Here is a 14,022-nt window from a genome sequence, read left to right on the forward strand (position 1 = left end):
TGTTCTTGGTTGAATCTACTTGAACACTTATAAAGTTGGTGGCTTACAGACAGAGAAAGACAAGTATCATATGATATCACTTATATGTGGAATCTTAAAAAATGATACAAATGAACTTATTTAAAAATCAGAAATAGACTCACAGACATAGGAAAATAACTATGATTACCAAAGGGGAAGGGGGGGAGGGATAAATTAGGAGTTTGGGATTAGCAGATACACACTACTGTATATAAAATAGATAAACAACAAGGACCTACTATACAGAACAGGGAACTACAGTCAATATCTTATAATAGCCTATAATGAAAAAGAATCTGAAAAAGTATATATATGTATATATATAACTGAAACGCTTTGCTGTAAACCTGAAACTAACACAACATTGTAAATCAGCTATACATAAATTTAAAAATAAACAATTTTTAATTAAATAAATAAATAATGAATACAGCTGGTGACTTAGATGACCCACTTAACTTTTCTCTGACAGAGCTCCCCTGTCTCCCGAGCAGAGATCATGACCTCAATCCACCGGACTGATAGGAGAGCTACGAGAAGGGAGGCACTGAGAGCCCTCAGCATGTGACTTGGCGCACAGAAAATACACAATACAATTCATTTCTTTATTTATCCAGCAAATTTATACAGCATCAGCCACAGCCAGCCACGGGGCCAGACCCCAAAGTCACAGCCACAAGCAGGACAGCAAATCTCTGCCCTCATGGAGATTATATGCAGCTTAATATTCTTGCACAAGTTAATGATGCTAGTTATTAGGATCATTCAACATTTTTACTCTTGATTGCAAAATAAGTATGGGCTCATCAGAGACTAGAATGACAAGATGGTGGGAGTTTCACTAATGAACTTGAACTTCAGAGAGAGATGAAGTGTTAGCTTCAGGAATTACAGCTCTCCTGCCAGCCTTGCAGCGTGGCCTTTCTTCTGTACTTGCACAGAGACACGAAAGGGGAGGTCCTGAGAAGCCACCAGCAGTGGGTCCTCCAGGTCTCAGGAATGTGAAAAAAGGAGCAAACATCAACATTCAGCACTTCCAGGTGTCGAGGCCAAAAGAGGGATAATCTGCAGTTCCCAGGCTAAGGGAGGGGGCTTAGAAGCATGAGAACAGATCATGAAAACCAAAAATAGGACAAAGAAGTACATGAGGATGCTTGAGAAGAAAGAGCAAGCAGAGCAGCTCTTGCTGCTTGAAAAACAGGTCCAATGGGGCTTGGTGGGGCCGAACATGAAGCTGAATGGAGAGGGAGACTGCCGGCCTCAAGGGTTCTTCTGCCAACTGGGAGCAAAAGCCGCTGGAGCAAATGAGGCTGCAGGGTCACAGGAAACTCTGCTCCTTTTAGAGGTCAGCAGTTCTGCAGCGGAAACACAGGGAGCCGACCTGCACTCAGCACTCCCTCACACCGTACACAAAAATAAACTCCGAATGCCTTAAAGACTTCGACATAAGACAAGACACCATAACCTCCCAGAAGAAAACATAGGCAAAATATTCTCTGACATAAATCTTAGCAATGTTCTCCTAGGGCAGTCTACCAAGGCAATAGAAATGAAAGCAAAAAGAAACAAATAGAACCTAACTGAACCTACAAGCTTTTGCAAAGCAAAGGAAGCTGTAAACAAAGATCAAAGTTATTATTTTAAAAACCAAAATCAGTTCCCTACTTCTGACCACAGTTTCTCCTAACAAGCACAGGACGGCCCCACAGCAGGGCCGGTGTCAATAGCACCAAGGCTGAGAAAAACCTGACATAGACACAAAGTTAAAAAAAAAAAAAGATTAGTAAACAGAATCCAACGGCATACAGATAGGATCAATTCACCCTGACTGAGTACAGCTGGTCCCAGGAATGGTGCTGGAACAACTGGATATTCCACTGGGGAGAAAAAATGCACCTGAACCCTCACCTCATCCAATTCACAAAAATTAATTTGAAATGAATCGGAGACCTAACACTGAAGTGAAAACTATAAAACTTTTAGAAGACAACCTAGCAGAATATCTTTGTGCGCTGCAAGCAGGCAAAGGTTTCTTACTCAGCAACCCAAAGCAATAACCATAAAAGAAAAAAAATGATAAATTAGACTCCATCAAAGTTAGAAACTGCTGCTCAGGAGGAGAAATTGTTAAGAAAAATGAAAAGGCGAGCCACAGACTGGGAGGACGTATTTGCAAACCCTATTTCTGACGAGGGACAGATGCTCAGGATATACAATGAACCTTCACAGCTTAATAATAAAGAAACAAGTGACCCAGCACCGAGTGGAATTACAAACTATTCAGCCACCCTCACGGGGTTGGAAATAACCCACACTTGGCTGGCTGCCGGGCAGCTATGTGTGTCATAGACATGCAGGCGGCCCGCCCCCACATCCAGGGCACCAAGCTCCCTGTCGAGGGTAACCCGATCCTGGAGTCAGGGCGGACTTGTCCCAGTGTCCGACGTGCAGGCCGGCTGCTGGGCTAAGTTTGGTTTTCTTCCTTCTCATTGCATCTCAGCCTCCTTGATTCTAACTTGACGCATGGCCCTGTCTGCCTAAGGTGGGTCACTTTATGATGATCTTCTTGGGTGGTCCCAATGCTAAGTGGAAGCCACGCTGCCTCGTTGCCAATGTCACCTTCCCAGAGGCCACGGAGCCAGGCCCTGAGGCCCCTGCAGGGGCTGGCATCACCACTGCATCTTCGTCTCACTCCTCAGCACTTCCCTTGGCCCCAGGAACTCAGAGAAGACAACGCCCTCGTTCCCTCTGGGCTTGAGCCTGGAGCCTCTGAGGGGCTTGATCAAAGTGGGGTCACCCCAGATCAACCCCAGTAAATGGAGTCAGGACTCACATGCAGACTGAGCACAAAGCAAGTGCTTAAAAACACAGCTTGCTACTGTATTGCTAACCCCACATAAACCCGGCACGACTGCCGACAGTGGTGTTCTGGGGGCCTCTCTCAGCTTCATGGATAACACTCAACATGCTTGCGCTGAGATCTCTTCCCAGCCGTACCACGCAGACATCACGGAAGCAGTATCTTTCCTGAGTCCTCTAAACCTAGAACTAAGTCCCTTTCAAACTCAGTGGAGATCTGTCTGATCACTTAAGGCCCAGCTCAAACTATCCCCCTAGAAGATTTGCCCCCAGGAAACACCAACCAGTTGCGCTTCCGCGTTTCCAGGGCACTTTTCCACACTGTATTGTAGTCAGTGGTCTGCAGTCTCCGGAGGGCAGGGGTCTCTCCGTCTTGGTATCCCCACCACCTCATCTGGTGCTTGGGGAGATAAAGCAACGCGGAATGAACTCTGACCTCGGAGCACCTGACGCCAACTTTGACTTTAGCAAAAGTCAACCTCTCAGAGCCCATTTCCCATCTGTGAAAGGAGCAAAAGCATCACGCTCATTGATGGAAACTGCTTCCCGCCCGGAGAGCTCTCAGCCCCCGTGCCCGGCACACAGCAGAAGCGAAGTCTGGCAGCTGCCGATCAATAAAACAGACTCATGGTGACCAGAGGGGAAAGGCGGGGAGGGATAAATTAGAAGTTTGGGATTAGCAGATAAACTACTATATATAAAATAAGCAACAATGTCCTACTGTATCACACAGGGAACTTTATTCAATATCTTGTAATAACCTATAATAAAAAAGAATATGAAAGAGAATATATATATTTATATATATATATATATACACATATATATATATATATGTATAACTGAGTCACTATGCTGTACACCAGAAACTAACACAGCGTTGTAAACCAACTATACTTCAACTTAATTTTTAAAAAAGGGCTAATGATATGTTTGCTGAACTGGGCTGAATTCTATATGCTCTAGGGGTGAATCCCATCCAGGGACCCTATGTGCACCTTTTGAAGCCAGAATTCCCATAAGAACTGGGGCCAGACTGGACCAGAGCCCCCAGGATGTATAAAGAGGAAGAAGGAAGAAATATAATGATCTGGGAGGTGTCTGTCGTTTCTCCCTCCCCTCACCCTTCCTTGGAGCTCTGGGCTCCACCCCACCATGAGACATCGGGGCCACCTGCTAGTGCCAAACTCAGGTCTGTTGGGAAGTTCATATCCCATGCTTCTAAAATAATCTCAGAACGCCTGCCTCTTGTACCCTACTTCTCTGGCTTGTCCCTTGAGCATTTCTGGGCATCTTCTCTCTGCCGCTTCATTTTCTTTGGCATCACATCTGCCCTTCTCCACCGTGCCTGCTCTTAACATTGTAACTGGGCATTTTTCCTTCCAAATCTCTGGGCCCTTTGGATCTGGCTGGAAGGCGTTCTGCCAAGCAGAGGCTATTACCATGTTTGAGATACACGGTCCCTTGTTTCCTGGGAGGATTACTGGTGTCATCAACCAAGATCCAGTAGACACGGCCAGCTCTTTCCTGATGTCTGCAGAGGCTGCTTTCCTACATGTCTCTCACCCCCAAAGGAAGGAAAGACAATAGTGCCACTGGTCCATGTGGCCTGTATCTGTCTGACAAGAATATAGAAATTCCGAGAACAAATTCCAGGTTCGTCTGCTGTTACTGTTTTAATTCTGCCTCCCCACCCCCCTCCGCTGATTGGCAGAAATGGGGAGGAACTGGTAGACTTGGGAACTTCCGGTGAGCACCTGCCCGTCTTGCACCCCCACGGTGGGAACAGAGCGCTGCCCTGCAATACCCAGGGGGTCTGCACCTGCTTGTGTCCTTTGGCGAGTCTCTGTGGACATCGCGGCCACCCCAGGAGAAGAATCAGGCCCCTCCACCTCGCTGAGAAGGAACTGATACCCGGGCTCAGGGCATCTGAGATCCCGCTCACGTGAAAAGACCAAATTTCATTTCAGCCCCAGGAAAATGTTCTTGAGTTTTTTCCCCCAACATTTTATTATGAAAAATGTCAGTTATATGGAAACTTGAAAAGATTTTATGGCAAAAATTCACCATCTAGATAGTAAAATTAACATGTTACATTGCTTCATCAAAATCTGCACCTATCCATCTATCAATTCTTCTATGGGTCTATCCATCAATTTGGGGATGCATTTCAGAGTAAGATACATTTCTGAGTACAAGGCCCCCTAAATATTTCAGTATGACTAGCACAGAGTTATTACTTATTTAAAGGAGTTTGGTATTTGTTTAAGGCTGTTTTTTTTTTTTCTTTTGAGGTAAACTTTGCATACCTTGAAATGTGTAAATTCTAAGGGTACTATTTGGTAGGTTTTGACAAGTACGTACAACGGTGTAACCTAAACCTCCATCAAGATACAGAAAGTGACCATGATTCCAACCAGTGTTTTTAGCTCCTTCCCAGGCGACACCCCACCCCGACCCCGCCCCCATCTCTCCAGAGGAAATCTCTGTTCTGATTTCCTTCACAACAGAGAAGTATTAGTTATTTCAGGACTTCAGACAGATCGTCCAAGGACATTTTAAAATATATTTTTATTGACGTATAGTCAGTTTACAATGTTGTGTCAATTTCTGGTGCACAGCACACTGCTTCAGTCATACATGAACACACACACGTTCTTCTTCATGTTGTTTTTCACCATAAGTTACTGCAAGATACTGAATATAGTTCCTCGTGCTATATACAATATAAACTTGTTTATCTACTTTGTATATATTAGTTAGTATCTGTAAATCTTGAACTCCCAATTTATCCCTTCCCCCCAGTAACTATAAGTTTGTTCCCTATGTCTGTGAGTCTGTTTCTGTTTTGTAAATAAGTTCATTTGTCTTTCTTTTTTTTTAGATTCCACATATACATGATATCATATGGTATTTTTCTTTCTCTTTCTGGCTTACTTCACTTAGAATGACATTCTCCAGGTCCATCCATGTTGCTGCAAATGGCATTAAGTTGTTGGTTTTTATGGCTGAGTAGTATTCCATTGTATAAATATACCACGTCTTCTTTATCCAGTCATCTGTTGATGGACGACATTTAGGTTGTTTCCATGTCTTGGCTATTGTAAATAGTGCTGCTATGAATATTAGGGTGCAGGTATCTTTTTGAATTAAGGTTCCCTCTCGATATATGCCCAGGAATGGGATGGCTGGATCATATGGTAAGGCTATGTTTAGTCTTTTGAGGAATCTCCATACTGCTTTCTGTAACAGCTGCATCAAACTACATTCCCACCAACAGTGTAGGAGAGTTCCCTTTTCTCAACAGCCTCTCCAGCATTTATCGTTTGTGAACTTTTGAATGATGGCCATTCTGAGTCCGAGGACATTTTTAAACAGAGCCCCAAATACAACATCACCATATTCTTAATAGATTCCTGCCACAAGATTGTAAAAACATGAAATTGTGCTCAGACCTCTAAAAATCAAGTGCCTTGTAAGAATCTCCTGGATGGAAAGGAGATGCTGAGAAAAGTATTCACGACTTAAACCCACAGCAGCAGGAATTCTCATTAGATAAAGAGTTTTTTAAAAATTCATTTGTCTTTAATCTGTCCTGAATCTTCCCATTGGCAATAAATGTGGAGAAAGTCCAGCCATTTCTTTTGCAGGCAACAGAGACACCCTGGCCTCCTCTGCTGTCCTCGGTCAGGACTCTCCCTGCAGAGCACGCTGGTGAGGCAATGCCACGTGAATAGCAATGAGCCCGGAGACCCCCGGACAAAGCACGGCTGTCCTTGAACTTCTTCTTCTTCTTTTGTAATTTCATATCAGTCCATTTTCTTTTATTTTTATTGAAGTAGAGTCAGTTTACAATGTGGTGTTAATTTCTGGTGTACAGCATAATGATTCATTTATACATATATGTATTTCTTTTCATATTGATTTTCATTACAGATCATTACAAGGTATTGAATAGAGTTCCCTGTGCTGCACAGCAGGACCTTGTTGTTTATTTATATACAGTCGTGTGCATCTACAGATGCCTGCTAGCTCAGGCCCACGTCAGGTGTGAGTGCTAAAATCCCTGCCAGGGGCTCCTCGTCCCCAAGAACAGTCTGAGCTGTCACTATTAGGTGACAGGTAGAGCAGAATCTTTCAAGAGGCTGGTGTCCAGGAGAGCAGGCAGTCTCCATGTGCAGGTGACAGATTGTAGAAGGGGCCTTTAGTGGTGCTGCCCTGGACCAGAGGGCACCAGTGGGCCTCAGTCTGGGGCAGCCAGCCCCACTGTTTGTCCCAAAACGCCCTCCCTCCGTGGATGCGAGGCCTTGACACAGCATTGAACTTGGGAGGGGGCGGTCAGGAGAGGGCGGTAAGAGGCGGCGGGCAGTACACATGCCTTAGCCAATAGGTTTTTGCTAAGCAATCAGCTCTCAGCAGTCAGTCTTCGTCTGGAGTCTGTCCCAGGCTTCGGGAAAGAGTGAAAATTGCTCCCATGTTCCTGAGCACAGCAGGGATTCGAACCCAGCCCTGCTCAGCTCCAACCCAAAGCTTCCCCACCAAGCCACGCTGGCAGCGAGGAAATAGCTTCTGCCTATGCTCTCAACACCAACACCGTCCACCACAAATCATGCGTCAAGCCACATTTGTGTTCTTACAGACACATTTGCCCTTGAATTCTTTCAGGGCCCTGCCTGAGTCTGATAAGACGGCTGCCCGTCAAAGGCAGCCCTGAAAACCCCGCAGCAGGAAGCCTGCCCGACCGGGAGCCCTGGGGTTCTCCATCCTGTGGCTTTTGAGTTTCCCCCAAAACAGAAAGCACCCAGGGGCTGCATTCGGCAAGCCGACCGTCAGCTCGCCGAGTCTTCCAAACTGGAATAGGAACCCTAAGATAAAACAAACACGAGGACGCAAAAATAAAGAGGAATGCAAGCGGGTTTAGTGCCTGTCTTCTTCCCCAACAAAAGATAACAGGTAACTGCTTCTTATCACTAGCACTTGAAATTTGAAAGTAAAGAAGGAGCAAGGCTTGATATCACACCTCAACTTTACAGTCCATAGATGCTTAACTTCCACTTCTTCTGCTAAGGACCAGTAGTCAGACTGCCCTGGTGCTCATACAATTCAGTAAGAAAAGGAGCCAAGAAGCAACAAAGGAAATGTCACCACGTCATTTCCAACAGGAGAGACTGACGTTTAGATTTTGTTAACTGATTACATATACACATTCCCTTTCCACGAACCCCCCCAAAAAATTCCAAATTGTCATCAATTTCCTAAAGGTAACCAAAGAAGACACCTGCCGGACAAGGGGAACGACATGGGCGTGGCTTTCCCAGGAAATGAGATGCCGTTGCTTAGCAACCCGGCCCCCTCACCCCGAAACTCCCGCCTGTTACCTGGCTCTTGTGAAAACGGAGAGTCTTTAACAGACACAGCTACTGCCTGCAGCTGCCTGAGCAAAGCCTTCGCAGGGGGGCCCCCGCTCTCCTCCCCCTCGTGCTTTCTCAGTGACAGAGGACGTGCACCAAAGTCTTGTGTCTGAGCTTCACCGCTGTCTCCCTCTAAGATTAAGATCCTCGGATTCCTCACCACTTTTCAGGTTTCCCTGCAACTCAGCTGAACAAAAATGTACTCTTTTCTGTCTAAAACCTCTTGGGATGCTTAAGAATTTCTACAGCCCAGCAGAGGAACTGATGAGTCTTTCCTTTGGTGGCAATTCTTCAGATTTTGATCTATGATTGAAATTTTGTAATTGGTAATATTTAATGAATATTGTCATAGGTTGAACTGTGTCCCCTCCCCCATTTATATGATGAAGTCCTAACCACCAGGACCTCAGAATGGGACCTTCTTTGGAGACAGGGTCTGTACAGAGGTAATCACATTAAAATGAGGTCATGAGGGTGGGCCCCTAATCAAAATGATTGGTGTCCTTGTAAAAAGGGGAAATGGAGACACACAGACACACAAGGAGAGCACCACGTGCAGATGAAGGCAGAGGTCAGGCTGACGCTTCTACACGCAGAGGAAGGCTGGCAGTGGCCAGCAAACCAGCAGGAGCAGGGGAGACGCCTGGAACAGATCCTCCCTCAGTGCCTCAGGAGGAACCAGCCCCTCCAACACCTTGGTGTGGGCTTCCAGCCTCTGGAACTACGAAGCACATTTCTACTGTTTAAGTCACCCATTTGAGGCAACTAATCCTCATGTTTCCTGTGTACCATCCACTGTGACAGACGTATCAGTTCCCTTTCTCACTGGACTCTGACGCCCACCCGTGTATGATGAACCGTATTTCACACATAGGGAGACTGTGGCTTCGAGGGGCAAAGTAACTTGCCCAGCATCCCACAGCTCCTAAGTGAAGGAGCTAGACTGCCGGGGAGGCCCATGTTCTTAGCCTCCTTGGTGCTCCCCCTCTGCTTATTCTGCATGTAGCTTCCTGTCACTCCACAGTGAGGGCTTTCCTCCCAAAGCAGCTAACAGCACCACCAACTGCTAACCAGGGCAGGGAAACCCAAAAGCCAAGCACTATGAAATATTTAACATGTTGACAGGAGGCATATTGCCAGCTGAGCGGAATCCAGGAACTGGTCCTTGGCTGATGGGCAGGAGATTTCTGCCGCAGAAAGCAGAGTCTGGAGCGAAATCAGCTTGGAAGTTTTTTAAACCTTTGTGTCTTCTAGGGCCACTGGTTAGGGTGGGGGCAGCTCCCGTGGTCCTGAGCTGAGCAAGATGGCCTGGAGCAACCTTGCTGCCTCACTGGCAGAGCGGGACATTTTGGAAGTATTTCTCTCCTTTGGAATACTCAGCAACTCTACTGCAATTTGGATTTGTGCATTTAGCAGGAAAAGCAAAACTGCTATGAACGGAGGAGGCAAAAGTCCGTGCTGGAGTTCTGTCCCACTGCAGAAAGAGGCCAGAATTTCCCCCGGGCAGTGAAGGTGAGCTTATAAAAGACAGACAAGGTCACCATGTTTGGGAAAAATAAACACATAGGGAAGGAAGAATTCTTTATTGTTAATGGGAGTCTCGGTGGCAGCACTTTATGACAGGGCAAGTGTTTCATATCAAGGAAGATATCTCCACCTACTGCATGGTTAAAAAGGTAAGGTCAGATAAACAAATGCATTTTCCTGGTTCTTCTGGTCATGCAGACCTTCAGCCAGACTGCTGTTTAAATAACTTCATTCTATAAATATATTATAAAGAAAGTGATCAGTTATGTAAATCTGATTTAAAATATTTAATGAAGCAAAATAAATATAATGCTTCTTTTGTGATTTTTATAAAACAGGTCAAATTGCTGAGACCAATGTGTCTGGAAAAGCTTGTAAGCTAACTTTTCCCTAGCTTGCAGTTGTTCAACATGCTACTTAACTTCTGAATGTCACATAAATAATGAGACTTACTGTGACAAAACACAAAATGCCAAATAATGGAAGTTTAGAACTGGGGAACACAGCAAGTGTGCCCAAGGTCCCAGAGGGGCTGCCAACACCATAAAACAAAGAAGTAAGAGGCATGAAGTTGAAATGGAAGAGACAGAACTCTCATTATTTCAGATGATATGACTATCCACCTTTAAACCCAAGGATTTAAGCTGAAAACCTTTACAACTGCTAGGAGAGCTGAGTGATTTAACCACAATCAAAAGCAACTCCCAAGAATCACTAACTTTCATAAAGAGTGGCACTAATCAATTAGAAACCATTAGGAGAAACAAATTAACAATGGCAAGAAAATCATTATACACCCAGGGACACATCTGACATGAAACATGAAATACCTATGTCAAGAAAATCATAAAACTATGCTGGAGGAAATAAAAGGAAAATTAAGTGCACGGGGAGGCATGACATGTTTCTGGATGAGAAAGTCAAATTGTAAAGTCAATGCTGCCCAAATTAATTTATACATTTCACACTTAATTAAAAGCTGACAATAAATAAATCAAATGATAAAGTAAAAAATTAATAATCTGATTCTTAAACGCATGTGGATAGAGAACGTATAACAAAACCCAAGATAATTTGGTGACATACAGTGAGAGTGGGGTATTACCACACCACCTTTCAAAACTTACCCTAATGCTATATTAATTAAAACAGTGTGGTCTCAGCACAGGAAAAGCTGCATAGATCAACTGGATAAAACAAAGAGTAAGACACCCATGTACATTTGGGAACTTAGTCTATGAAGAGGACATTTCAAATCAAAGGGAATAGGAGAGCACATAAAATGAGTCATCCATCTGAGGATAAAAAAATGTCATGGTCTATGTTTAAAGCCACACACAAAACTAAATTTAAAATGGATTAAAGGTACAAACATCAAAAAGTGAAATGAAAAAATTATAATAGAAGAAAAAAAAAACTTGAACAGTGGAAGTCTTCTTGAAGAAGACAACATATCCAGAGGCCATAAAAGATTAACAACTGACCTATAAAGTAATGAGTAACTGTTATTACATACAAAGTTAAAAGACAAGCAACAGACAAGAAAGAAAATATTGAAAGGGTGAATACCCACACTCTAAACGTAACTCATGATCATAATCAGAAGAAAACACATTAGGAAAGTGAGTAAATGATTTGAACACGGATTTCATAGAATAATAAATACAGTCAGATAGTATACATGAAAAAGATGCTGGCGCTCTTCAGCAATTGAGAAACCATAAATTAAAGCAATATTTAAATAGAATGTATTAAAGCTATAAATTGTGCAGCGAAGGGTATTACCAAGAAAGTGAAAGACGATCTACAGAATGAGAGAAAATAGTTGCAAATCATATATCTGATAAAGATCTAGAATCCAGAATATACGTAAAGAACACTTACAACTCAACAACAAGAAGACAAGCGACCCAATTTAAAAATGGCATAGACATGTCTCCAAAGAAGTCATACAAATAGCCAACAAGCACATGAAAAGACGTTCAACATTACCCATCGCTAAAGAAATACAGATAGAAACCACCATAAAATATTACATTATATCCACCTATATATATTATATTTATAATTAAATCTAAAAGAAAACAAAACAAACAAAAACCAGAAAACAAAAAATGTTTGGGGAGCACATGGAGAAATGTAAACTCGCACGTTGCTGGTGGGGATGTAAAATGGCACAGCTGCTGTGGAAAACGGTCTTGTAGTTCGTCAAAAAGCTCAACAGATAATTGCCATGTGACCGTATTATCTCATACACACACACAAAAGAATGGAAAACAGGTACTCAGACAAATACTTGTCTACAATATTCTTATCAGCACCATTCACAACTGCCAAAAGATGGAAACAACCCAAATGTCCATCACAGAATGCATGGATAAACAAGTTGCCGCATGTGTGTATGATGGAATCATACTCAGCCATCAAGAGGGAGGAAGTACTGATGCCTGCTACAACAGGAACAAAGCTGGGAGACGTCGTGCTGAGGAAAAGATGCCTGACACGGAAGTCGTGTATTGTATGAGTCCCTTTAAGTGAACTATCCATCATGGGTAAATCCACAGAGATGGAAACAGATTAGTGTCACTAGGGACTGGGGGGAGGGGAGAGGAGGAAATGACTGCTTAATGGGTACAGGCTTTTGGGGAGGTAAATCTGATAATATCTATAGAAATTTAAAATTCACATATCTGGCGACCTATCAATTCCACGTACAGGATTCAATTCCACACATGCCCCAAGATAGACGTATGTATTCTCACTGCTACGTTCTTTATTTAAAAAAACAATGAAACAAAATAAAAAAATAGTATCTGTAAATGCGTGGTGCTGATTTTGTTGAGAGCCTCAAAGAAAAACCTGAAAGACCATTTGGTCCCTAACTGTCCTTGAACATCCCTTAAATCACCCATAAATTATATGCACATGATTTATGTAAACAACTCAGTAAGGCAATAAATTGTAAACACATATAATTTACACTATAACAGATAATATGTAGTCCCATAAAGCGGTTGTCATAAAAATCAAATCACTCAAGTGCGACACGGCTTAGACACACTTCAACAAATTTATAAATATTCAAACTTGCCGGCTCTGCCTGTTGATGGATAACCAAGGGCCCCTGGACTTTGGCTCTTTCATCTGAAAAACGAGGATCCATACACTTGCCCCAGAGGGTCACAGGGAGGACATGGTGAGTTAATTCAGAGGAAGGGCCTGGCTCTGTGTCAGGGGCACCTTAAGCGTGCAGTCAGTGTGGGATATTATTAGCCTTTCAAAGGGCTGACATTCTGGAAGAGGAGATGGATAATTCACAGGCAGCTCTATCTAGTGCAGTGTGATGGGGGCTCTGGCAGCTGTGAGCACAGGTCCTGCGGAGAACAGAGAAGATGCGCTGCGGGCAGGCTGACCGCCCAGAGGTCCCTTCCTGCCACTCTCAGTCCATATGAAGCTGTTTACCACCTCCTTCCCCGGGACCAGCGCTCAAATGCTTTTCCCCGGTGGTCAGATTTCACCTCTGCGTGCCTGTGCTGCCTACCATTAGCGCATATGTTTAAGAATTCTCTCGGTTTGTTCTCCGGAAAATAAACTGTTAGAAAGAAAAATCAACGTTCATTAGCAGCGCTGTTACTTTCAAGAAAACCCTTTCTCGGGGAAAAGTGGTAGAGGACACTCCGAGAGCGGGTGTCAGTTTGACCTCCCCTGAAGGGCTGGGTGTGTGACTGACTCAGCTTCAAGGCTGTCATCCCGCCGGGGACACAGATGCGGTGGCCGCAGCCGCAGGTGCCGTGGACTCGGGCAGCAGGTGGGTGGGGCTGGGGCGAAACGGAGAGCCTCCCCTGGGGGTGGGTGCCTCTCTGTTCAGCTGATAGAAGCATAGGCCTGCTGTTGCCAGACCTGCTGGTTTTCTAAGAGAAACCCTATGCCTGAATTTTCATTTGAAATTTCCCAATTTTTCAATATTGTCAACAAGTTCAGAGTAAACCATGAAACACCCTTGGAGCCCTACCAAAGAATTTTTGTGGGATGAACCTGGCCCAGGAGCCCTAGTCGGTCACTTCTGTGACACACATTTGGCCTTGTAGGTGGGAAATTGTGCATCAAAGGTGCCACGGACCCCGGCCATGGGCGTCGCGGGAAAACGATCTGCTCCGTTCTCTGGGTCCCTCAAGCCCATCCTTGCAAGTGAGTCGGTTTCGCA

This window comes from Vicugna pacos, chromosome 11 (genome assembly GCF_048564905.1).
Source record: "Vicugna pacos chromosome 11, VicPac4, whole genome shotgun sequence".
Classification (NCBI taxonomy): domain Eukaryota; kingdom Metazoa; phylum Chordata; class Mammalia; order Artiodactyla; family Camelidae; genus Vicugna; species Vicugna pacos.